General features: G+C 38.3%; 2 long non-coding RNA genes across 2 annotated transcripts; both read left to right on the top strand.

Moving 5' to 3' along the window:
- Positions 1 to 11,348: 11,348 nt before the first annotated feature.
- On the top strand, positions 11,349 to 13,280 carry LOC131617058 (uncharacterized). Its single transcript, XR_009288409.1, has 3 exons — positions 11,349 to 11,786; positions 11,893 to 12,356; positions 12,868 to 13,280. It is a non-coding gene; the product is annotated as an uncharacterized LOC131617058 (long non-coding RNA).
- Positions 13,281 to 22,614: 9,334 nt separating this feature from the next.
- Positions 22,615 to 24,227, top strand: LOC131617057 (uncharacterized). Its single transcript, XR_009288408.1, has 3 exons — positions 22,615 to 22,733; positions 22,840 to 23,303; positions 23,815 to 24,227. It is a non-coding gene; the product is annotated as an uncharacterized LOC131617057 (long non-coding RNA).
- The last annotated feature ends 3,623 nt before the right edge of the window (positions 24,228 to 27,850 follow it).

The raw sequence follows: 27,850 nt of genomic DNA, 5'->3' as shown, positions 1-27,850 counted from the left end.
TGGGCACATGATGACTTCCCGCTAATCTCCGCACAGTGGGAATTAGCCTTCCAATGCAAATGATTTATGAATAATGCACACATGACACATACTTACATCGTCATACATCATCATCATTCCGATGCTTAACATCGCTTATCACCTCTTACCAATAACATCATAACAAGTATGTACATGTATAAGCATCATTCAATCATTCACAAACATACACCACATCATCACAATAACATACACATCACATTAATGTTAATTGCTACCATAATCCAATTCATCAATAATTTAATTAAATAAATAAATAAGTCGGCCACTGCCCGTATTATTACTTCATCAGATAAAGCATCTCCTTATCTTCACAACGCCCAAAACGGCACATAAATCGGATACTCGGATCAAAAGTTATGGGTTTTTGAAAGTAAAACATTTTTATAAAATATGCTGCAAAACCCGGTTCGTCCCACATGGGAACCGGTTCCTGGCTGCTTCCAAAAACACGCCTCTGATTTTTACTATGGGGAACCGGGTTGTCCCTATCTGGGAACTGGTTCCCAGCAACCCAGAATTCATACCTCTCTGTTTTTATAAGGGGGAACCGGTTCGTCCCACATGGGAACCGGTTCCTACGTACCTGCACAGCCAAATTCACCATTTTGACAGCATTTACCCTATCCCATTTTCCCAATTTCAGGTACATACGAACATAGCACACAAATACCATCAATTTTCACATCATCACACATTTCAGACAAGTTTTATCCAAATATTAACAGCATATATCATGAGTATTAACAGAATCATGTAATTCATACAAATTCATCAAAACCTAATAAAATTCCCAACCCGACACGTACGATTGAACTAGACAACAATCCTAATCAATCATACTACCTACAATCGCATAAGGATTACTAACCCGAAGAATCCCCCCTTACCTCAGAGTCGAATCTTCGAAGTTCTTCTTCCCCTTTGGCTCTTCTCTCTTTCACGTGTTCTTCCTTTCTCAGAGTCTGTCTCCTTCTCCTCTCTTCCTCTTTTCCCAATTCCTTTTATTTTATGAAAAATAAAATAAAATATTATAATGGGCTTGCTTAGTTAACACTCCCCCTTCTGCTAATCACCACCCTAGCCCAAACCAATATTTCATCATTTTCCAAATAATTCCCAAAAATTATTAATTCTTATAATTTAATTAAAGGAAAATAATTAAATTAATAACAAGAATTAACGGGGTGTTACAACTCTCCCCCACTAAAAGAGTTTTCGTCCTCGAAAACATACCTCAAACGAAGAGTTCGGGATAGGAGTCCTTCATCTGACTCTCCAGTTCCCACGTAACATTTCCACCTTCAGCTCCTCCCCAAGCTACTCGGACTAGAGCTATCTCTTTACCACGTAGTTGCTTTAACTTCCGATCTTCAATCCTCATTGGCAACGCCTCAATCGTCATATTATCTCTCACTTGCACATCATCCACCTGGATTACATGAGACGGATCCGCAATATATTTCCTCAATTGAGATATATGGAATACGTCGTGTAGGTTTGCAAGTGTTGTTGGTAAAGCAATACGATAAGCCACCTCTCCTACTCTTTCCGTAATCTGAAACGGCCCGATAAAACGCGGCGTCAACTTCTTTGACTTCAGTGCTCGACCAACACCCGTCGTAGGAGTTACTCTCAGAAACACATGATCTCCCTCTTGAAATTCAAGTGTTCTTCTCCTCTTGTCATGATAGCTCTTCTGACGACTTTGAGAAGCCTTCATCTTCTCTTGAATTATCATAATCTTTTCCGTCGTCTCTTGAACCATTTCTGGTCCAATTACTGCACTTTCACCAGATTCATACCAACACAGTGGTGTCCTACACCTCCTACCATACAAGGCTTCAAATGGAGCCATACCAATACTCGAATGGTAGCTGTTGTTGTAAGTAAACTCAATCAACGGCAAATAACTATCCCATGCCCCACCCTTTTCCAATACACAAGCACGCAATAGGTCTTCTAATGATTGGATCGTCCTTTCAGTTTGACCATCAGTCTGTGGATGATAAGCAGAACTCAACCTCAATTTAGTACCCAAGGCCTTCTGTAATCCTTCCCAAAATCTGGATGTAAATCTTGGATCTCTATCTGATACGATACTCGAAGGAATACCATGCAAACTTACTATTTTCTCAATGTACAACTGTGCCAACCTTTCCATCGAATAATCCATCCTCATCGGTATGAAGTGAGCAGACTTCGTCAGTCTATCCACAATAACCCAAATGGCTTCATAGTTCTTAGCTGTTCTTGGCAATCCAGATACAAAGTCCATGGATATGCTATCCCACTTCCATTCAGGAATAAATAAAGGCTGCATAGTCCCATATGGCTTCTGATGTTCGATCTTTGACTTCTGACAAGTCAAGCAAGAATAAATAAATTCAGCTATTTCCTTTTTCATTCCCGGCCACCATAATAACTTCTTCAAATCATGGTACATCTTAGTAGCACCAGGGTGAATACTCAATCCACTACGATGTCCTTCTTCCAAGATACTCTTCTTTAGTTCAGTAACGTCAGGAATACAAACACGGTCGCCAAATCTCATTATGCCATTCTCATCAATTCTGAACTCACCTCCTTTTCCTTGGTTAATCAAAGTCAATCTGTCAACTAGTCCCACATCTTCCTTCTGCCTTTCTCTGATTTCATCAAGAATTCCACTTGTCAGCTTTAACATACCTAACTTGATACTATTCGAAGTGCCTTCACATACCAAACTTAAATCCCGGAATTGTTCAATCAAATCTAGTTCTCGCACCATCAACATCGACATATGCAAGGACTTCCTACTCAAAGCGTCAGCAACAACATTCGCCTTACCCGGATGGTAATTCAGCTCAAAATCATAATCTTTAAGGAACTCTAACCACCTCCTCTGTCTCATATTAAGCTCCTTCTGGTCGAATAGGTACTTCAGACTCTTATGATCACTAAATACCTCGAATCGTGAACCATAAAGGTAATGTCTCCATAATTTCAACACAAACACCACTGCTGCCAACTCTAAGTCATGAGTCGGGTAATTCTTCTCATGCACTTTAAGTTGTCTCGACGCATAAGCGACTACCTGTTGGTTCTGCATTAGTACACCTCCAAGTCCCATCAATGAAGCATCACAATACACAACAAAATATTCTGCCGGATTCGGCAAAATTAAAATAGGAGCACTAGTCAGCCTCTTCTTTAATTCTTGGAATCCTTCTTCGCATTTCGAGTCCCAAACGAACGCTTGACCCTTCCTAGTCAACTTCGTCAATGGTAGAGCTAACTTTGAAAATCCTTCTATAAACTTCCGATAGTAACCTGCAAGACCCAGAAAGCTACGAATTTCAGTCACGGACTTCGGAGCTTCCCACTGAGACACAGCTTCTACCTTTGTTGGATCTACGGCAATACCGTTCTTTGAAATTACATGACCCAGGAAACTCACTTCACTTAACCAGAAATCACATTTCGACAGTTTGGCATAAAGCTTCTTCTCTTTCAATACTCCTAGTACAATTCTGAGATGCTCTGCATGTTCTTCTTCACTTTTGGAATATATCAGAATGTCGTCAATGAACACCACGACGAACTTATCAAGATAAGGATGAAAAATTCTATTCATATATTCCATGAAAACACCAGGAGCGTTAGTAACTCCAAACGGCATCACAGTGTATTCATAATGACCATACCTCGTTCTGAACGCAGTCTTCTGAATATCGTCCGCCTTCACACGAATCTGATGATACCCAGACCTCAAATCAATTTTACTGAATATACTAGCTCCGACCAACTGATCCATCAAATCATCAATCCTCGGCAATGGATACCGATTCTTGATAGTAACTTTATTCAGTTGTCTGTAGTCTACACACAACCTCATAGATCCTTCCTTCTTCTTTACCAATAACACCGGTGCACCCCACGGTGACACGCTCGGACGAATGAACTCCTTCTCCAACAATTCTTCTAATTGACTCTTCAATTCGGTCAATTCAGATGCTGACATTCTATAAGGTGCCATCGATATAGGACTGGTTCCAGGAACTAACTCAATGGCAAACTCTACTTCCCTTTCAGGTGGTAGCTCTCTAACATCTTCTGGAAAAACTTCTGGAAATTCTCGTACCACTGGTAATTCATTACTCACTACTCTTCCTTTCACTTCCACCGACGCAAAAAGCATAAACACGGCTGCCCCGTCTTGAATTGCTTCACCCACTTGTCATGCAGTCATTGCCAACTCATCGACATTAACTTCTTCAGGAAAGATGACCGTCTTCGTAAAACAGTTGATATGAACTCGGTTAAATTGCAACCAGTTCATCCCCAAAATAACGTCAAGTTGTTTGAGTGGAAGGCACACTAAGTCCATTCCAAACTTCCTACCAAATATATCCACAGGACAGTTCAAACATGCAGATGAAGTGGTCACTGAACCCGACGCAGGAGTGTCAATAACCATACTTCCACTAATCTTTGATATCTCTAAATTTAGCCTCTTAGCACAATTCAATGAAATAAACGAGTGAGTCGCACCAGTATCAATAATCGCAATTAAAGGTGTGTTATGTATGAAACACGTACCTTTAATCAGTCTATCCTCCGGAGTAGTTTCTGATCCGGACAAAGCAAAGACTTTCCCTCCAGCTTGGTCCTTCTTTGGTTTGGTGCACTGCGGACTGATATGACCCTCTTCTCCACAGTTATAGCAAGTTACGGTTCTCATTTTGCAGTCAGCAGCAATATGACCCATTCTGTTACACTTGAAGCACTTCTTCTCTTCTTTCTTGCACTCATTCCTCTTATGTCCTGTTTCACCACAGTTGAAGCACCTAACGGAAGCACCAGAATCTCCCCCACTAGGCCTTTTCCAATTACCAGCTCTTGGGTTTCCCCTACCATATGGTGTACCTCTGTCCATAGGCTTCTTACCCTTCTTATCAACTAACTCGCGAGAGTGAGATGATTTCAGCTTAAGACTGTCTTCCTCAAAGATTCTGCTACAGTCCACTAAATCAGCAAATCGGCGAATTCTTTGATACCTGATACCCTGCTTGATCTCATCACGAAGACCATTCTCAAACTTGATACACTTAGAGAATTCTCCAGGTGCATCGTTGGTGTAGTGTATGTAGTGCTTAGCCAATTCCACAAATTTGGAAGCATATTCCGGCACTGTCATACTACCCTGTTTCAGCTCCAAGAACTCAATTTCCTTCCTTCCCCGCACATCTTCAGGAAAGTACTTCCTCAGAAATTCTCTCTTGAATATGGCCCAAGTAATCGCAATCCCATCTGAATCCAACTCAGTCCTAGTAGTAACCCACAAGTCATCAGCTTCTTCTGATAGTATGTGAGTATCGTACCTCACCTTCAGATTTTCTGCACAATCGATCACTCGGAAGATCCTCTCGATCTCTTTCAACCATTTCTGAGCACCATCAGGGTCATGAGTGCCTTTGAACAGTGGAGGATTGTTCCTCTGAAAGCTGTTCAACTGCCTGTCAGCACCAATCGTAGCTCCATTAGCATTCCCTCCCAGTACACCAGCAATCATGCCTAAAGCCTCTGCGATAGCGTCATCGTTCCTTCCACCTCTTCCAGCCATTGTTCTGCTAAATCACAAAACAATCTCATCAGAATAAAAGTATCGACAGTGTTTACCTTACACTAGTCGCATACAAGGGAACACTGACACTAAGACTCCGACTCTAACGACCGACTAGGCTCTGATACCACTATTGTAACACCCTTCTAAAACCCCGCGGAAATATAACATAATCAGAGTAAAATAAACAGCAAGGATGCTACAATTATTAGATGAATAAAAACATCAAGTCAATTGTCATGCTTTATTAGAAATTAACCAATATCAAACATGTGTTTAGCACAGCGGAACTTAATTCAACAGTATTAGGAAACAACTCCACACAATACTCAATACATAATCCTTAGCCAAAATGGCAACAAAGTATAACAAGTAACGCTAGACTAGTCGATCCCAGTGTTACAATCAAAGCATGACTCGACACGAACTACGGGCTAGCCTACAAGCTATCTTCACCCAATCAAGACGCCGCTACATCCTTAATCTGAAATCATCAAAGTAAGGGTGAGTTTCATTCGAATTAATAACCATTATACAATCATAAGCAATAAGATCTCATAGCAATTAACATCCATTCAACATACATATAATCGGAAATTATTATAACAAGCAAACATCAGCACATAAGCATCATCTATCACACCACACAATCATCCAATTATATCAAGCTATAATGCAATGAATGGACTGACACTCATGCATGTGGTACCAAGATTCGTGAATCACATCACAAGACTTCTCTCTTTGATACTGCCCTCTAGTCGCTCACACCCCACATGGACACACGACTACTGCCTCATCGCTCACACCCCACATGGGCACACGATGACTTCCCGCTAATCTCAGCACAATGGGAATTAGCCTTCCAATGCAAATGATTTATGAATAATGCACACATGACACATACTTACATCGTCATACATCATCATCATTCCGATGCTTAACATCGCTTATCACCTCTTACAAATAACATCATAACAAGTATGTACATGTATAAGCATCATTCAATCATTCACAAACATACACCACATCATCACAATAACATACACATCACATTAATGTTAATTGCTACCATAATCCAATTCATCAATAATTTAATTAAATAAATAAATAAGTCGGCCACTGCCCGTATTATTTCTTCATCAGATAAAGCATCTCCTTAGCTTCGCAACGCCTAAAACGGCACATAAATCGGATACTCGGATCAAAAGTTATGGGTTTTTGAAAGTAAAACATTTTTATAAAATATGCTGCAGAACCCGGTTCGTCCCACATGGGAACCGGTTCCTGGCTGCTTCCAAAAACACGCCTCTGATTTTTACTATGGGGAACCGGGTTGTCCCTATCTGGGAACCGGTTCCCAGCAACCCAGAATTCATACCTCTCTGTTTTTATAAGGGGGAACCGGTTCCTACGTACCTGCACAGCCAAATTCACCATTTTGACAGCATTTACCCTATCCCATTTTCCCAATTTCAGGTACATACGAACATAGCACACAAATACCATCAATTTTCACATCATCACACATTTCAGACAAGTTTTATCCAAGTATTAACAGCATATATCATGAGTATTAACAGAATCATGTAATTCATACAAATTCATCAAAACCTAATAAAATTCCCAACCCGACACGTACGATTGAACTAGACAACAATCCTAATCAATCATACTACCTACAATCGCATAAGGATTACTAACCCGAAGAATCCCCCCTTACCTCAGAGTCGAATCTTCGAAGTTCTTCTTCCCCTTTGGCTCTTCTCTCTTTCACGTGTTCTTCCTTTCTCAGAGTCTGTCTCCTTCTCCTCTCTTCCTCTTTTCCCAATTCCTTTTATTTTATGAAAAATAAAATAAAATATTATAATGGGCTTGCTTAGTTAACACTCCCCCTTCTGCTAATCACCACCCTAGCCCAAACCAATATTTCATCATTTTCCAAATAATTCCCAAAAATTATTAATTCTTATAATTTAATTAAAGGAAAATAATTAAATTAATAACAAGAATTAACAGGGTGTTACAATAGGGCCTGCAACAACAACAATAAATTCAACAGCAACATACAACTTATCAACATTGGCCATAAAGCCTACAACAACAACAATAAATTCAACAACAACATACAGCTTATCAGCATTGGCCATAAGGCCTACAACAACAACAAAAAATTCAACAACAACATACAACTTATCAACATTGGCCATAGGGCCTACAACGTTATCTCGCCAACAATTGGAGGCAATTCAACTAAATTCATCATATTAATCAGCAAACATCATAGTACACAAGACAAGTAACGACATGACACAGTTAATTCAACTTCTTAATAAAAGCATATTTATTGTTAACTCATCACAAGGCATCATTATCAGCTCATACAGATCGAATTCGTACAACCAATTGCATTAAGCATACAACATCCTTATCAACTCATACAGATCGAATACGTACCACAAGTGTAATTTATATTAAATATTTTTATACTGGTTCCCAATTCATTTTCATAAGATAGAAATTTATTTTAGCTTTCCAACGGTCCAAACGGCGCGTCAAACGGACACCCGTGTCAAAAGTTATGGCTTTTTGAAGTTTTTAAGAAAATTCAGTCCGACTCAGTGGAACCCGGTTCCCCCAAACTAGGAACCGGTTCCCCTATTCAAAAAAAGAATTTTTACGCAACAGAAGGTTTGGGAACCCGGTTCCTCCAAACTGGAAACCAGTTCCTGCTGTAGCAGTTTCAAAAAAATTCTGTTTTTGGCTGCTACGAGTTTAACCCTTCAAAACCCCAAAATCTCTATTTCCCATATCAAAACATCGTTTTAAATTATAATTTTTCAGGTCCGACATCATTATCATGTATCTATTCCAAAAAACACACCAATTTCATCGATGGCACAACAAATCATACATCAATTTCAACATTCATCAACACATCAAACTTCAACTTCTTCACAAATTCATGGATATACAATTATGAAATATAACCTCTACCATACTCATCATCATGCCAATCCTTAGAGAGTAAGAACTCCACCCTTACCTTAGCAATTTTCTTCAAAAGTTGCTCTACCAATGGGGGTTCTCCCTTAGCCCTAGCTGAGATCTTCTCTTGTTTCTTCCTTCTTTCACAAAAAAGAATGTAAATTACAAATGTAACACCTCTTTTCTAAACCCCAATTATAACAAACATTCATAGAGTATTTACATGCATAAAATAAAAGGGCGTCACATGTCGCTTTCACCGTAATGAAAACCCATAACAATCATATGCACTGATCATTCCATAGCATAATTTGAATCTTCATGTTTTCATAAATATGCATATCGCACGCGGAATAAAGGTAACTTAAGAAGTTTTAATGAATATCTCCCATACTATACTCATCTACCAATTCATATAACATAATCAACTCAAAATATAGACATGTCATATGAAATTAACATTTGGCAGCATAGCCATCAACACATCATATCCAAAATATTACGTTAAATACTGATAAGATAACCATATCCAAAATATTAAAACATGAGTTCAAAGAAAACCCCCTAGTGTTACATGACCAGAGCATTTGACTCACTACCTAATCAAAATGATAAACCAAAATCTCCTCGGCTAAATCCTCGGACAAGCCCAGTACTCGTCGGAACCTGCACGATGTCACAATGAACATCATTCAAACAGAAGGGTAATAATTCACATCATAATGAATACATACAATATGTACACTGAATATAGCATACAATATCATTATCATATTTTCACACTTCATAATTTGAATAAGCTCCACATTTATTACACAAAACACAATTTCCAATTATCAAAAAGGCAATTCACACCGATTCAAGCAATCACACTACACATAATGAGACTCGAATGCAATTAATGTAACTCAATGCATGTGATTGTCGCTACCGCGAAAAATGGAATCAGAGTCGCCACTAATATATTCATCCCATCGCGGGAAAGGAATATCAGAAAACCTAACTCAGAACAAGAACAAGGTCTTTCGACCAGAGAACAGGGCACGGGAGTCGGTTACGCAAGGGGAAGGTGCTAGCACCCCTCACGCCCATCGTACTCGATGGTATCCACCTATGTTTGTTTCTATCTAAAGGGTGTCTAATGTCTAAAACCTAAATGCGAATGCATGCAAAAGAAATACGGGGAAAAGAAGGAATTATTTACAAGTGTGCTCGCTTAGGCCCCGCGACCCAATGCCTACGTATCCCTTTAAAGGAATCAGAGCGACCGTAGTTCGGCTACATAGTTTCCATTTGTTTTGCATTTTTTAGTTGAACAGCGGTTAAGGTCACAATCCACGATGCTCGACCTTTGGAGACTTATACGCCTACTTTGGAAAGGACTTAACTTGTTCTTAAGCGCCTAACAAGGCAAAAGAATGAACTTGGGTTTGTGTTTTTTATGTAACTACATGATGAACAAAACCCAATACAAGGTTTCGCACCACTTCGTCACTTTGTTTTAATTTGAGCCTTTATTAAGTGTTTTGAATGTTTTTGGTTGGGTATTTTTTAAGGGGATTTACTTTGCGATTAGAATCACATAAAATGTATAATGATCGAGAAGCAGATTAGGGAATGGATCCCACTCACTTCTATCCCATTATATAATGTTCAAGAAACAGATTAGGGAATGAATCCCACTCATTTCTATCCCATTAACTAATGTTTGAGAAACAGATTAGGGAATGAATCCCACTCATTTCTCTCCCATTAAGTAGTGACCGAGAAACAGATTAGGGAATGAATCCCACTCATTTCTATGCCACTAAGTGATTGAGAAACAGATTAGGGAATGAATCCCACTCATTTCTCTATCACTTTCTTAATGTGATTCGCCTCTTTATTTATTAATGTTTTAAAGTTGAAAAGAAAAAAGAATGAAAGAGGGGAGACTAACCTATTTTCTAGCCTAATTGTTATTCTATGTCTAATTCTAAAGTTAACATGGTGACTAAATTCTAAAAGGAGCATACAAATGGTATTAACAAAGTAGGCCAAAAATATGGCAAAAAACAAGTAACAAAAATCACATGACAATTACACAAAAATGACATGGAAATAGTACAAAAGCAATTCAAGCATTAGTGCGAAATTAAACTAAAAAACACTACTATTTTTATGGGTTTTTGTGAAGGAATTTAAATGTCAAAATTAACCTAAAAAATCTACTATTTTTATGAGTTTTTTAGTGTGTTAAGGGAATTATACTAAAAGACCTAAATTTTAACAAGACTAAACTAGTATTTCTATTGTTTTCTATGTCAATTTATTACCTAAAAGAAGTAGCAAAAAAACTAAGTAAAACCTAAAAAAAACTATCAATTAAATGTGAATCAGGGGGAGTGCGAACTGAATATAGGTGTGTGAGCAGAATAAATGGCGCAGGGCCCAGAAGGTAGGCCCAAGATTGTTTTTTGACACAGTTTTTTGTTATCAACTCAAAACACTGGTGTGATTGGGCTCAGTGTGGGGTAGAGTGGATTTCGGCCCAATGGCTTTGACTAAGGTTCTTCTAAATTCTAATTAAACTGATGCTAATTATCTAATCAGATCAATTTACTCAATTAAACTTAATTAAAAAAAACAATTAATCAATTAATTAAAATCAATTAACAACAAAAGAAAAAAGGGGAATAGGGTTCATTGAGCGACGTTTCAACTCCCCCAAGCTCTCTCACTCTCGTTCACGCTCGTCTCCCTCTCTCACTTTTCTCTCTCGCCGGAAATCGCTTCCGCCGCGCCGGAGGCGGCGGAGCATGACCTTACACCTAATAATCCAAAATCACAACCCTTGCTTCAACCTGAACCCTATCCTGACCTCAATTTCACAAAGAGAAAACTCTAATGTCGTAGATCGACAAAGGGGAAATGCGAGCCCTAAATTCCGATCATCAACGATTTGCAAAAAAAAACGAACGTGATTCTGGAGATTGAAGAAAGGCGACGGACGGACCAGCATCAAACAATGATAAAGCATCAAGAACACGCAAGAAGGAGGATGGTGAAGACTTACCTGAATCGTTGATCGTTGAATGAGTTGACCGAGAATACCAGAGGTGAGGATCCAGTGCTCGGGTGCGAAATAAACGCAGGAACACGTCGAGTTCTTCAGGTGAATTCTCTTGTTATTCTCTCGATATCTGCTTCTTCTTCTATCTTTTTGTTCAATTCTGAAATTTTTGCGTATCGTTGTTGTTGTGCCGATGTTGATGATCAAGAGGTTGAAGCTTTGGAATTGTTGCTCAAAGATTGAAGGTTGCTTGCGATTCGTTTTGCTGAGAGAGAAAGAGTTGCAGAAGTGGTGAAGGTTGGGATGAAGATGATGAGAGTGAAGCGATGGTGTATGTACAATGGTGGAGATGATGAAGATGTGAAGTTTGAGAAATGGTGAATCGTTTTTCTGCGAGGCTTTTTCTGAGTTTTTGTGTACCAATTGCAGAGAAACAAGATGAAGTGAAGGAGAAGATGCAGATTGAAGAACAAAGAGAGGTTCAGAGGAGTTTGAAGGTGATGAAGATGAGTTCAGAGAGAGAAGGTTGAAGATTGAGAGAGAGTAAAGAACTGAGAGTGAAGATTGGTGATGATTGAAGAGTGAAGGTGGAGGAGAATGGTGGAGAGTGAAGAATGAGAGAATGGAGAGGAGGTTCTGAATGATGATGTTTCTGATTTATAGAAGCTGAAGGTTAGTTAACTTCTGATTTTCTTATCTGTTATTTTCAATTATAGAATCTGTTAGAGTTTTGTAACTGACTTGGAAGGTTAGTTATCTGATTCTAGGTTGTTAGAATGGTTAACAGTTAGGAAGAGGTTCAGAAATAGGTTGGTTAATTCTGTTTTGGTTGTTAGTGGGATTCTGTTATGGTTGTTACTTGTTAGTTACAATTCAGTTAGGATGGTTATGAAACTGTTATAACAGTTAGTTAAATGGTTATTGACAGTTAGAGTTTTTTCTGTTTAGAGTTTTTGAATGGAATTTTAAAGTTTGTTATGGAGTGATAGAATTTTTGTTGAGAGTTTAGAAGTGAGGTTTATGTATGTGTTTTATGTAGGGTTGGATATGTCATGCTGTGGGTGGTAATTAAGCCGAATTATATATGAACATGCAGGGTCAATTTGGTATGTATAATGTGGCTGAATATTGCTGTTGATGAAGCTGAGGCTGAGTTCTTTCTTTTTCTTGTTTGAATGTGCAGGTTGGTGGATTGGTGAGAGAGGATTGGAGACTGAAGAGAAGGATCGGCAAGAGATAACAACTGATACAGTAGAAGCTTCAATCACAGGAAGCAAGCCAGTATGGGAGCTAGCTACAGGAGATGAAACGAAGAAATCCGCCATTGCAACTGAACCATTGGCCCCTTTCATACAGTAAACATCATGTTCCATGAATTTCTCAGATAATACGATGCCAAGTTCACCTTCAGCTCCATATGCATCACTTAGTAATACAATGGACTGTATCTCGGGTTCAAGTTCGTCAAGACTGCCAGCTTTCATTGCATTTACATGGGATCCGATTTCATCCTCCATCATGTCGAGGAATTTCCTAAAATCAAAGCTGTAATTAAGATCATTCTCTTGACATAAAAGAATATCAAACCGGTCTGTAAAGCGGTCTTTTTTTCATGATTTCTCCTTTGATTTTCTATTGCAATTTGTTATTTCTCCGTGTAATTTTGTACAGAACTTTGAATGATAGATTAAATCATGGATTTTTGTGATGGAACTTTAACAGACTTGGATGAAATTTGCCGGTGTATCACCTCTCCATATTCCATATACAAATGCCCTTGTTGCTATCCCACTTTCAATTAGATTAGCCTTCCATGATTAGAAATCGATAGCATGCCTTTAATGAATATCAAGTGTTATTTCGGTCAACAAGTCAAGCTTAGCAAAATTAATTTCAACCAAAACCAAAACCTTTATCCACGTAACTACATGAATCGATACAACTTTATATACCACACTTGGGCGAGAATATGAATTAAAATTGTGTATGCCATGTCTGTTCCTCCCTGAAACCCTAGTGGAATTGATTCATCCAAAAACTTGATCATCACCATTATTAGAGAAATAAACCCTCAAGTTTGACCCATGTATAATCAAAAACCAACTGAATCAGACTCAAGTCCCAGCTAGCCTGACTTCTTGATCCCATACCATATCATTGATGAATGTATGACTTTGTTGATGACCTAATGGATGGTATGCAGATGAAATGAGAAACTTAAGCCAGTTAGAAATAAATATGGGCAAATTTTGGGGTGCAACAGCTGCCCCTATTTAATCGTCTTAAACCTGAAGGTGAGATTGGCGTTAGCCTTTCGAACATTCGAGGTAGAAGAAGATTAAATACCAAAGTACCAGAAAATTTGCGCTCCAGGTGACAAATGTTTGTATCATTTCTTTTTTTCCTTTTGGATGCCTCCACTTAACAAGCTTCAGCAAGTAACTGTAATATTCCCGTAGGATTTCCTCGAAGGAAAGAAAAAGCCTTGTAATGCCTATAATAGGCAGGTGCAAAAGATTAGTTTGCCAGAACACTTTTTGGGGAGTATACGACAAACGTCCACAACTCGAAGGTTAGGACAACCACGACTCGAAGTCGGAAACTCAGAACTCACAACTCAAAGTTTGAAAGACTCACGACTCGAGGTCGGAAACCCCAAAACTCACAACTCAACGGTTGGAATCTCAGAACTCTCAAATCAACGGTTGGACAACAAAGGACTCACAACTCGACGGTTGGAATCTTCACGACAAAAAGTCGGAAACTCACGACTCGAGGTCGGAAAACAAAGGACTCACAACCCGATGGTTGGAATCTTCACGACAAAAAGTCGGAAACTCACGACTCTAGGTCGGAAAACAAGGGACTCACAACTCGATGGTTGGAATCTTCACGACAAAAGGTCGGAAACTCACGACTCGAGGTCGGAAAACAAAGGACTCACAACCCGATGGTTGGAATCTTTACTGGATCTGAAGGGGTATGCCGATAACCACCGGACTTGAGCGGGGAGGACTAAACAATATTAGACCTGACCGAAGGATGCCCATAACCACGGGACTTGAAAGGGATGCCAATAATCATTGGACTTGACTGCAAGAAGACTAGTAATGACCAGACTCTTATTGGAGATGTTGTCAAACACTGTATTTGCAAGGAAACATTGACGCTTGCGAAGCATAAGAATTACATGGATCCCTCAGGCCAAAGGCGGGTGTAATTCTACAAAAGTGACAATCACTTGAATTGCCACACACAAAGTATGGTTTATCCAAATGATTGATCTCTGCAAATGGGAAATAACCAATGAAACAATGATCTTGATGAAGAAAGACTTTGTATTCAATCCACACTGGAGAGAGAAAATGAGACTTCTTCTGGGGATATATTATATTGTGCCCTTGGAGCGTACACAAACTGGCTTATGCATTGATGCATGTTTGAATTTTTCTTTAGCGTAATGCTCCATTTTCATGGAAATGCTACGCATTTTTGTAGATGCAATGTGAATGCAATGATTACTATATGCAAGGCGCCAAATAAAGGCAATAGTGTGATAGAGAAGCAAAATCATTGGGGTCCCTTCGGGGAGTATTCCATTGAATTTCATCTTTGACCTCGGGAGAGGTAAACACCAGGGAGAATCCCCTTAGTGTTAAGAATTCTGTGGGGGTGCCAATAAACATTGGACTTTGACTTGCGGGATACACTTCTGATTGTTGACTTGAAGAAAATTTTGACTTCTCACCATGTGCCATAGCTCGAAGAATTTTTAGCTTGAGGAGATTCCCTCAATTCACCATGTTGAGAAATATTGATGAGGAACCCTTGTTGGGAGGATTGGGACAACTCGAGGAGAAATAAACTCCTATGCTTGAAAAATGGAACAAAATCTGAGGAGAAATAAACTCCTATGCTTGGGGAGGAATAAAGTCTCAGGAGAAATAAACTCCTATGCTTGGGGGAGAGTAACTTGCTGGGGAATCATTATGATACTTCTTCATTATGTGATGGTCACATTACAAGTGAATGATGATTCCCAAAAGATTGTGCCCCAGGTTGACTGGATTTTGAGAGAGATTCCTCGATTGGATTGCCCCAGATTAAGTGGATTGGAGAGATCACACTTCGACTTGATTGCCCCTGATTGGTTGAATTTGAGAGGTTAAACCTCGAATTAATTGCCCCAGGTAGGCTGAACTCACGAGAGAGATTCCTCGTCGTGATTGCCCCTGATTATATTCATCGTATCAGACTCCTTAAGTTTACTTCCCTTAAGATCCCATAAATCATGGAAGTAACTTTACCGTACTCAGAAGAGTATTCAAAACTTTTAGGGTAATCAAACAAATAGAGTATCCACTGCTCCTGCTCAATGGAGTATTCAAACAACTTGCTTTGATCTCTGAAGTGATAGCTTTTTACTTTACGGAATTCTCAAGTCTCTCTTACTTTGACATGATCAAACTCTTTATGGATTCTCATCATGGAAACTTCCTTGATGTTTAAGCAAATGTTTTGTATGCAAAAGAATGTTAATTCTAAGAATGACAATTCTAATACAAAGCCTATGATAGTCTTGAAGTTTAAAACTTTTTATGAAATGAGGTTACAACCTCTTGTGAATGGAATGCAAAGCGGGCATACAATACCAACATACATGTGTTACGCTTCATTGAGAGTCAGTAAACACTATCTCATTGGAGTGCGTTTTCGAAATAAACCCTACTTCAATTAGGACTTTTAAGGGTTGTAACTTGGCCGGGTTCATGGTTTTTTGAAACAAAGGATTTTTAGGCTCAAAAATATTTAGTGCCCACCCCCTTCGTGATGTTCTCCACTCCTAAGTTCCGTCAACTCAACATGAGTGCTCGTCCCTCACCAAGAATTCTGGAATGGTCGAGGAATCAATGAATTTTTTCGGACATGGCAATCGCTCACCTTTTATTCTTTTGATTCATTGTCACACGACCTTGTTCTTTCTTTATTTTCACCATCATTTTTCTTTCTATCGCTATATTCTTTCATCATTTCTTTTTTCTATTTTCTATTTCCTTTTTCTTTTTCTTTTTTTTTGGACAAGTCGTGTGACCTCGTATTGTCTTTGATTCGTTAGAAGTGATTGCGACTGCCTCATTCCATGATTGATGAAGAATTACCATTGTGGTATCGTCATCTTTTAACCTCTTGGTAGGTGAAGGATGACCATCACGATTTTTGATTTTCCTCAACCTTTGGAAGGATAACCATTGTTGTATCCTTGAATGTATATCATTTGGTGAGTTTTGAACACTCGATCAAGTTAAATGAACACTACCCTGCCCCAGGGTTAAAAATACGGGTTTTTTCTGATCAGAAAAGAAACTCCTACTTCAAGGCTCAAAGGGGTTGACGAGGGTCTATCTCCCTTATATCTCCGGTGTTTGGGGATTTGAAACAATGCCTGTACATCATCAGTAGGGTTTTATTCAAAAACACACAATTAGGGATTTTGCATTTTTTCTTTCATCATTCTCCCTCCGCTCGTTGCCTAAGCAAGATATAAGTAAAGTTGGTATCGTAATGCCAAAAACTTCTTCTTTTTTTTTTGAGTGAAAACGAATGGATTACTTCAAGACAAACATAACAATGTATTATGATTTTCATTCAAAAATTAACAAAATTTTACATGCTAGCAATTCTTAAACAAACAATGAAATATTACCAATGAGAATGCAATAAAGATCTTAAATGAATGCCATTGTTGAGGAGACTTGACTCCGTATGGACTTATTGCTCTTGAATATTTTCTGCAGTTCCTTCCAAAAACTTCAGATTACTTCAAAAGGAAACTTCAACGAAGTCACCCAAGAGTTGTAATTATTATTTTCTTTTTACTCTTTTTTTTTTTACTTTAGGGATTTGAGCAATGCGAGTGAGGCAATGCTCAAGATAAGAGTACGTCTTGCTTATCCCTCGTGCGGGAGCCCCAAGCATATTCGTTGAAGAAATATTTGCCATCAAACATGGAGGAACCTTGCGTGGTTACCAAATTTAGAGAGACTACTTGTTGCAAAGAGAGCTCAAACACCAACTAAAACACCAATCTCCACGGATACAACTGAGCATAAGAACCTTGAGAGTGAGAGATGCTTCTACAAAACATTCTTGATTTCCCTTTTTTTGAAAAGATTCTGACAAAGTTGCTCGAGAATTTGGGGTGCTTTTATTATTATCATACCAACCGGTTCAAACAAGGAAATAGCCGTTCACAAAATAGGAAGTACTGAAATGAGAATACGGAAATGAAATGATGATTGCCATAGTTGAGGAGACTTGACTTTGTATGGCCTTATTGCTTCAGAAGACCCACTGAGTCAACAGAGAACTTCAATCTTGGCCCTCGGGTATGAAAGTGATAGCCTTGGAATCAATCAGGTCTTGAACCTTATCTTTGAATGGTTGGCAATCTTCGATCGAATGGCCAGGTGCCCCAGCATGGTAGCCACAACTAACATTAGGGTCAAATCCCACATGATACGGGAAATGAACAGGCTTTGGTTGCTTGGGTTGCTTTGGTTCTACCAAGGAAAGATTGATCAAGTGAGAAAGCAGCTTATCACGAGTCATAGGAATGGGATCGTACACTCTTTTTGGCCTTCTATGCCTCTGTCTACCTTGTGGGTGACGATTGTGTTGATAATTCCGCCTTTGTGGCACATACTGACCTGATTGATCCTTTGGGATAAGCTTCTGTTGAACAAATTGAGTGAGAGGCTCATTGAGAATTGCAGCACAAACTGGTGAGTTATTCTGAACAGAAGTAGCTACCACTGCTTCATGACGAGAGATATGATCAGGAAAATGGTCGGGAGATTCCTCTTCATAATCAGAGACTGCATTGGTCTCTTCATTCACTTGCTTAGGGAATTCAGAAAGAGTACCAAAAACTTGGACATTACCATTCTTAATACCATGCTCCATTCGTTCTCCAACGAGAACCAATTCTGCAAAATCAGAGGCTTTACATGCAGCCAAACATTGGTAGTACGGACTTTCCATCACATCCTTAAACATATCCATGAGCTCTTTCTCTAAGAGTGGAGGTTGAACTCTAGCAGCTAATTCTCTCCATCTTCGGGCATATTCTCTGAATGATTCGTCAGTTTTCTGAGTCAAAGCTTGGAGTTGCATTCTGGTCGGAGCCATGTTACTGTTGTGCTTGTAACGCTTGACAAAGGCTTCTGCTAGTTCTTTCCAAGTTCGGACATTGGTTCTTTCGAGTTGATTATACCACTCAAGAGATGTGCCACTGAGGCTATCTTGAAAGAAATGCATTAACAGCTTGTCATTCTCAGCATAAGGAGCCATTTTGTTGCAAAATGCCTTAACATGAGCTATTGGACACGTGGTACACTTGTACTTCTCGAAGTTGGGGACTTTGAACTTAGCAGGAATCTTAATACCAGGCACTAGGCACAAACTAGCAGCATCTAGGTCAATGGAGTCACGACCTTCCATGGCTTTCAACCTTTCATCCAGGATGTGGAACCTTTTGTCAAACTCGTCAATCGGGAACCTGAAGGCTTCAAGTTCTGAATTATTCTCATGATGCGAAGTCTCCTTAACAGGAATTGGAATCTCAACAGTATTTCTGACATTCTGATTCACAAGACCTTCTTCTGTGTTGAGATTAACATTTGCATCCGGTCTCTGAAGAACCTGTCTCAACTCTTCGTGTCTAGCAGCAAGGGCTTGAATAGCCTCCATACAATGATTCAGGTTAATCCCCATTTCTGTTCTCATTTGAATTAAGTCCTCACGGAGTTGTTCCATTGTTAATCTTTGAGCACGTAGCGGTGAGAAGTCAATTTGTTGTTGAAATCAAAATCTGAGTAGAAAGGGCCCCCATAAGCTTCTGATAGAACCATGAAATGCATGATGTTATGAATGCATGCTTCATTTATGGAGAATCCTAAAGTCTTTTCACACACTTTTATTTCTCTTTTATTCTTTTTTTTTTTGCATATAGTATCTTTTCTCTCTTTTTTTTTTCTTTTCCATCTTTTCTGTTTTTCTACTTTTTTTTTCTCTTTTTATTTGAAAATAGACTTTAGAATCCCTCACAAATGAAATGGATAAAGTAATGATGCTATGCAATGCAAAAGCATGGGATCAAGGTCCATATAATCCAAGTAACCACTATACAATCCTCTGAATAACTGTTATAGGTCAGATGTCATGAGATCAAAGTTCCGACACCTTTTTGAATACCAGGAGAACCAATAGTCACCAACAGAATAAAATAGTCACCAACGGTACCTGTCATGTATATCCCTCCCCACTCACAGGTGAATCTAGGTCAAGGTAGGTCAAAAAGGTCTCCAGCGTTAACAACTCTCCTGAAACACCATCATTGTTGCAAATACATGCCAACAACGATATCCCATTCGAGTCTCGGCTGGTCGTGGGTCTCATGATCGCAATCAATAGAACCTGACATTCTGTTGGCGTCATGACTATCCACTCTATCCTAGGTATCCTATGTGTCAACTCTGGCCTGGGTATTGGGCCTTTTACCTCATAGAACAACCCACCCAACCTGCAAAACAGAACAGAAGACCCCAAGGAACATAGAATATAATCCATATGCATGATGTGCAAACAGAAATAAACATGATATGCAAGCAGAAAAGTAAACATGTAAACATATATACAAGGTATAGACATAAAAACAAATAAACACCCAGTAAATAAACAAACAAACGCAGGCTAGGATCGACTCACTAAGGATGGACCAGCAACAGGTCTATCAACATCCCCAGCAGAGTCGCCAGCTGTCGCTACCGCGAAAAATGGAATCAGAGTCGCCACTAATATATTCATCCCATCGCGGGAAAGGAATATCAGAAAACCTAACTCAGAACAAGAACAAGGTCTTTCGACCAGAGAACAGGGCACGGGAGTCGGTTACGCAAGGGGAAGGTGCTAGCACCCCTCACGCCCATCGTACTCGATGGTATCCACCTATGTTTGTTTCTATCTAAAGGGTGTCTAATGTCTAAAACCTAAATGCGAATGCATGCAAAAGAAATACGGGGAAAAGAAGGAATTATTTACAAGTGTGCTCGCTTAGGCCCCGCGACCCAATGCCTACGTATCCCTTTAAAGGAATCAGAGCGACCGTAGTTCGGCTACATAGTTTCCATTTGTTTTGTATTTTTTAGTTGAACAGCGGTTAAGGTCACAATCCACGATGCTCGACCTTTGGAGACTTATACGCCTACTTTGGAAAGGACTTAACTTGTTCTTAAGCGCCTAACAAGGCAAAAGAATGAACTTGGGTTTGTGTTTTTTATGTAACTACATGATGAACAAAACCCAATACAAGGTTTCGCACCACTTCGTCACTTTGTTTTAATTTGAGCCTTTATTAAGTGTTTTGAATGTTTTTGGTTGGGTATTTTTTAAGGGGATTTACTTTGCGATTAGAATCACATAAAATGTATAATGATCGAGAAGCAGATTAGGGAATGGATCCCACTCACTTCTATCCCATTATATAATGTTCAAGAAACAGATTAGGGAATGAATCCCACTCATTTCTATCCCATTAACTAATGTTTGAGAAACAGATTAGGGAATGAATCCCACTCATTTCTCTCCCATTAAGTAGTGACCGAGAAACAGATTAGGGAATGAATCCCACTCATTTCTATGCCACTAAGTGATTGAGAAACAGATTAGGGAATGAATCCCACTCATTTCTCTATCACTTTCTTAATGTGATTCGCCTCTTTATTTATTAATGTTTTAAAGTTGAAAAGAAAAAAGAATGAAAGAGGGGAGACTAACCTATTTTCTAGCCTAATTGTTATTCTATGTCTAATTCTAAAGTTAACATGGTGACTAAATTCTAAAAGGAGCATACAAATGGTATTAACAAAGTAGGCCAAAAATATGGCAAAAAACAAGTAACAAAAATCACATGACAATTACACAAAAATGACATGGAAATAGTACAAAAGCAATTCAAGCATTAGTGCGAAATTAAACTAAAAAACACTACTATTTTTATGGGTTTTTGTGAAGGAATTTAAATGTCAAAATTAACCTAAAAAATCTACTATTTTTATGAGTTTTTTAGTGTGTTAAGGGAATTATACTAAAAGACCTAAATTTTAACAAGACTAAACTAGTATTTCTATTGTTTTCTATGTCAATTTATTACCTAAAAGAAGTAGCAAAAAAACTAAGTAAAACCTAAAAAAAACTATCAATTAAATGTGAATCAGGGGGAGTGCGAACTGAATATAGGTGTGTGAGCAGAATAAATGGCGCAGGGCCCAGAAGGTAGGCCCAAGATTGTTTTTTGACACAGTTTTTTGTTATCAACTCAAAACACTGGTGTGATTGGGCTCAGTGTGGGGTAGAGTGGATTTCGGCCCAATGGCTTTGACTAAGGTTCTTCTAAATTCTAATTAAACTGATGCTAATTATCTAATCAGATCAATTTACTCAATTAAACTTAATTAAAAAAAACAATTAATCAATTAATTAAAATCAATTAACAACAAAAGAAAAAAGGGGAATAGGGTTCATTGAGCGACGTTTCAACTCCCCCAAGCTCTCTCACTCTCGTTCACGCTCGTCTCCCTCTCTCACTTTTCTCTCTCGCCGGAAATCGCTTCCGCCGCGCCGGAGGCGGCGGAGCATGACCTTACACCTAATAATCCAAAATCACAACCCTTGCTTCAACCTGAACCCTATCCTGACCTCAATTTCACAAAGAGAAAACTCTAATGTCGTAGATCGACAAAGGGGAAATGCGAGCCCTAAATTCCGATCATCAACGATTTGCAAAAAAAAACGAACGTGATTCTGGAGATTGAAGAAAGGCGACGGACGGACCAGCATCAAACAATGATAAAGCATCAAGAACATGCAAGAAGGAGGATGGTGAAGACTTACCTGAATCGTTGATCGTTGAATGAGTTGACCGAGAATACCAGAGGTGAGGATCCAGTGCTCGGGTGCGAAATAAACGCAGGAACACGTCGAGTTCTTCAGGTGAATTCTCTTGTTATTCTCTCGATATCTGCTTCTTCTTCTATCTTTTTGTTCAATTCTGAAATTTTTGCGTATCGTTGTTGTTGTGCCGATGTTGATGATCAAGAGGTTGAAGCTTTGGAATTGTTGCTCAAAGATTGAAGGTTGCTTGCGATTCGTTTTGCTGAGAGAGAAAGAGTTGCAGAAGTGGTGAAGGTTGGGATGAAGATGATGAGAGTGAAGCGATGGTGTATGTACAATGGTGGAGATGATGAAGATGTGAAGTTTGAGAAATGGTGAATCGTTTTTCTGCGAGGCTTTTTCTGAGTTTTTGTGTACCAATTGCAGAGAAACAAGATGAAGTGAAGGAGAAGATGCAGATTGAAGAACAAAGAGAGGTTCAGAGGAGTTTGAAGGTGATGAAGATGAGTTCAGAGAGAGAAGGTTGAAGATTGAGAGAGAGTAAAGAACTGAGAGTGAAGATTGGTGATGATTGAAGAGTGAAGGTGGAGGAGAATGGTGGAGAGTGAAGAATGAGAGAATGGAGAGGAGGTTCTGAATGATGATGTTTCTGATTTATAGAAGCTGAAGGTTAGTTAACTTCTGATTTTCTTATCTGTTATTTTCAGTTATAGAATCTGTTAGAGTTTTGTAACTGACTTGGAAGGTTAGTTATCTGATTCTAGGTTGTTAGAATGGTTAACAGTTAGGAAGAGGTTCAGAAATAGGTTGGTTAATTCTGTTTTGGTTGTTAGTGGGATTCTGTTATGGTTGTTACTTGTTAGTTACAATTCAGTTAGGATGGTTATGAAACTGTTATAACAGTTAGTTAAATGGTTATTGACAGTTAGAGTTTTTTCTGTTTAGAGTTTTTGAATGGAATTTTAAAGTTTGTTATGGAGTGATAGAATTTTTGTTGAGAGTTTAGAAGTGAGGTTTATGTATGTGTTTTATGTAGGGTTGGATATGTCATGCTGTGGGTGGTAATTAAGCCGAATTATATATGAACATGCAGGGTCAATTTGGTATGTATAATGTGGCTGAATATTGCTGTTGATGAAGCTGAGGCTGAGTTCTTTCTTTTTCTTGTTTGAATGTGCAGGTTGGTGGATTGGTGAGAGAGGATTGGAGACTGAAGAGAAGGATCGGCAAGAGATAACAACTGATACAGTAGAAGCTTCAATCACAGGAAGCAAGCCAGTATGGGAGCTAGCTACAGGAGATGAAACGAAGAAATCCGCCATTGCAACTGAACCATTGGCCCCTTTCATACAGTAAACATCATGTTCCATGAATTTCTCAGATAATACGATGCCAAGTTCACCTTCAGCTCCATATGCATCACTTAGTAATACAATGGACTGTATCTCGGGTTCAAGTTCGTCAAGACTGCCAGCTTTCATTGCATTTACATGGGATCCGATTTCATCCTCCATCATGTCGAGGAATTTCCTAAAATCAAAGCTGTAATTAAGATCATTCTCTTGACATAAAAGAATATCAAACCGGTCTGTAAAGCGGTCTTTTTTTCATGATTTCTCCTTTGATTTTCTATTGCAATTTGTTATTTCTCCGTGTAATTTTGTACAGAACTTTGAATGATAGATTAAATCATGGATTTTTGTGATGGAACTTTAACAGACTTGGATGAAATTTGTCGGTGTATCACCTCTCCATATTCCATATACAAATGCCCTTGTTGCTATCCCACTTTCAATTAGATTAGCCTTCCATGATTAGAAATCGATAGCATGCCTTTAATGAATATCAAGTGTTATTTCGGTCAACAAGTCAAGCTTAGCAAAATTAATTTCAACCAAAACCAAAACCTTTATCCACGTAACTACATGAATCGATACAACTTTATATACCACACTTGGGCGAGAATATGAATTAAAATTGTGTATGCCATGTCTGTTCCTCCCTGAAACCCTAGTGGAATTGATTCATCCAAAAACTTGATCATCACCATTATTAGAGAAATAAACCCTCAAGTTTGACCCATGTATAATCAAAAACCAACTGAATCAGACTCAAGTCCCAGCTAGCCTGACTTCTTGATCCCATACCATATCATTGATGAATGTATGACTTTGTTGATGACCTAATGGATGGTATGCAGATGAAATGAGAAACTTAAGCCAGTTAGAAATAAATATGGGCAAATTTTGGGGTGCAACAGTGATACCATGCGAGTATCAAGCTCACAACTTCCGATTATAAATCAGAGCCACGCTTCCGATTCAGACAAGATCAAAGCTCTCCAAAAATTATGATCCGGTAGTTCACCGCTTCCGAACCACAAAGGAACAAGGCCATGCCTATGTTTCCACACAAGGATCAAAGCCACCATGTGAACCTGAAGTTTCACCGCTTATGTTTCAAAGCCTTCATGAATGCATGTACAATTATCACCAAAACATATGCAATTAAGATTATCCATATAATATTAACATACCGCATACCACAATAATTCACACGTTGAATTATCCACCAGTTGTACAAAATATGCCAAGTAATCATTCACAACAAATGCATCTAAACAACATATGTTCATTCACACAATTTCATGAATATCATATCACATACATATCAACAAATGTCATCCACGATTCACTAATTCATAACTCACATACACATAATTACATGTTATTCGCACAACAACATCATGATTAATCCATCAAATACTAACCATTAAAATCCTATTATATAGATAATCACGTTAGCTTTCTAACACTTTGAACGGTGCATAAAACGGAGTTACAGATCAAAAGTTATGACATTTAGTAGTTTCAAAAAAGAATATTTCATTTTCCCTCAGTAGGAACCAGTTCCTAAATTATGGAACTCGGGTTCCCTAACCCTCTATTGCAATCCTGCACATTTTTGGTGGATGGGAACCGGTTCCCCCATTCTGGAACCCGGTTTCCGAAACCCTCTGATGCAGTTTTACACAATTTTTATGGATGGGAACCAATTCCCCCATTCTGGAACCTGGTTCCCACTAAAGGGGAGAACTAAAGGGGATCATGTTATTGTCTTCAAGATATGCTAAACTTAACCCTAAGGTGATTACACAAGTTTGATTAATTTATTTGGTGAAGAAATCATTTGAAAATCTTTGATAAAAAGCTTTTAAAAGACATTAAAAAAAAACTATTTTGATTTAATTAAAAGATGATTAAACAATAATATTTTTGAGATTTTAAAATATATTATAAAAATATATCATATAAATAAGATGTGTACAAAAAATCAAGTTAAAATGATTAATTTTGCTAGGTTAAATAAATATGTGAAATTATGAAGAAAAAATAAGAGAAAAATAGTGATAAAAAATATAGGAAAAATACTCTTTTTGGTCACGTATGTTAACCTCAGGGTTCATTTTGGTCCTTTAACTTTAAAAAGTTCCATATTGGTCTTTTAACTCTTTAAAAGGTGTCATTTTAGTCCTTTTTGTCATATTAGCGACGGAAAAACTCAAATATTGGTCGCTAAATCAGTCGCTAATATGACAAAAAGGACTAAAATGACACCATTTGAAGAGTTAAAGGACCAATATGGAACTTTTTGAAATTAAGGGACCAAAATGAACCCAGGGGTTAACATACAAGACCAAAAAGGCTATTTTGCCAAAAATATATCTTGGTAGCCAAAGGGTGTTGAACCCATGCCCTTCACTTTACATGTCAAAACATTGACCAATCGGCCACACGCTTGTGGTGATCATAATGTGGCTTCAGTTCAACAAATATCAAAATAAGTGAAAAATTCTTTTAAAATCAAAATAAAAAAAATGGTTTGAAGGGGGGGGGAGTTCGAACCCACGCACTCAAGGAAACAAGGCAACAACAAGCGCGCGCTCTACCACTGGGGTGGCCATACATCCAATTTCTAAAACACAAAACAATAAATATATTATAAACCAAGCAGAGAATTTCAAATGATGAACTTCATCTTCAACCTTGGACTTCCAAATTTAGAAAAACGCAACTCTCCTGTTTCTCAACCAATTGCAGAAATGTAAACATAAAACTTGTGTAGAATTTAATCACAAATTCAAAAATGGTTTGAGGGGGGTTCGAACCCAGGCAACAACAAGCGCGCGTTCCACCACTGGGGTGGCCATACATCCAATTACTAAAACACAAAATAATAAATATATTATAAACCAAGCCGAGAATTTCAAATGATAAACTTCATCTTCAACCTTGAACTTCCAATTTCAGAAAAACTCAACTATCTTGTTTCTCAATCAATTGTAGAAATGTAAACATGAAACTTATGTAGAATTTATTCACGAATTCAAAAATGTAACATTCATCAATTTATTTAAATTGTAACTCTTGAATTTTGCAGAAAATCTTAAGAACCCTAATTCTTAAAAAAATTATATGATGTATAGAAACAATAAATAACAACTAGTTGAGGGTTAATGATCCTCACATCATGTTGAACAAGATAGAATCGATCTTTACTAAAATTGGTACCTTAAACATAAAGTTTGAAATTAGAGAAACTTAACTTTGCAGTGAATATCGAGCATGGAGTTTGATCACTTCTAGAAATGATTGGATGATATGGATAACTTCCTGGGACCTTGGTGAAGCTATTAGAATGCTTAAATTTCCTTGAGGTGATCTTAATTGCTCTACTCGAACCAAGTTGCAAATGGAAAAAGTGAAAATGAGTGATGATGATATGGCTGTTACTGATGCAATGTAAAGGTTTTGATAGCTTCTATATGATATAAGGAACTTGTTTGAGTGTTTAGGTTGCAAAGAACTTGGCTGGAATTCAAGATTCCCAAGTTTATGCAAAGTAGAATTTTGGAGCTTTTGAATGAAAGAGTGATCTTGAGAATTTATGTGTCTTTGGATTCAGAATCAAAGGCCTCTATTTATAGGGATGATTTATGATTTGTTGGGGGGGGGGATCTGATCAAAAGGTTGTCTCAAACTCAAGTTGACTTGGTTGGGTTCTTGGTGAAGAAATGTGAAAGTTATAGTTCCCATGAATTTGGCAAGCTTTAATCTAGACAATAGGGAGGATTTTATGATCTTTAGATGGTTGCTTGTTGGTTTTTTGACACTTTTGTGTTCAGAAGCAACAAGGTATGGGCTTAAGGTTAAAGT

The sequence above is a fragment of the Vicia villosa genome, linkage group LG7 (genome assembly GCF_029867415.1).
Source record: "Vicia villosa cultivar HV-30 ecotype Madison, WI linkage group LG7, Vvil1.0, whole genome shotgun sequence".
Classification (NCBI taxonomy): domain Eukaryota; kingdom Viridiplantae; phylum Streptophyta; class Magnoliopsida; order Fabales; family Fabaceae; genus Vicia; species Vicia villosa.
The sequence above is the reverse complement of the archived record's forward strand: the minus strand, read 5'-3'. Positions and strand labels throughout refer to the sequence as shown.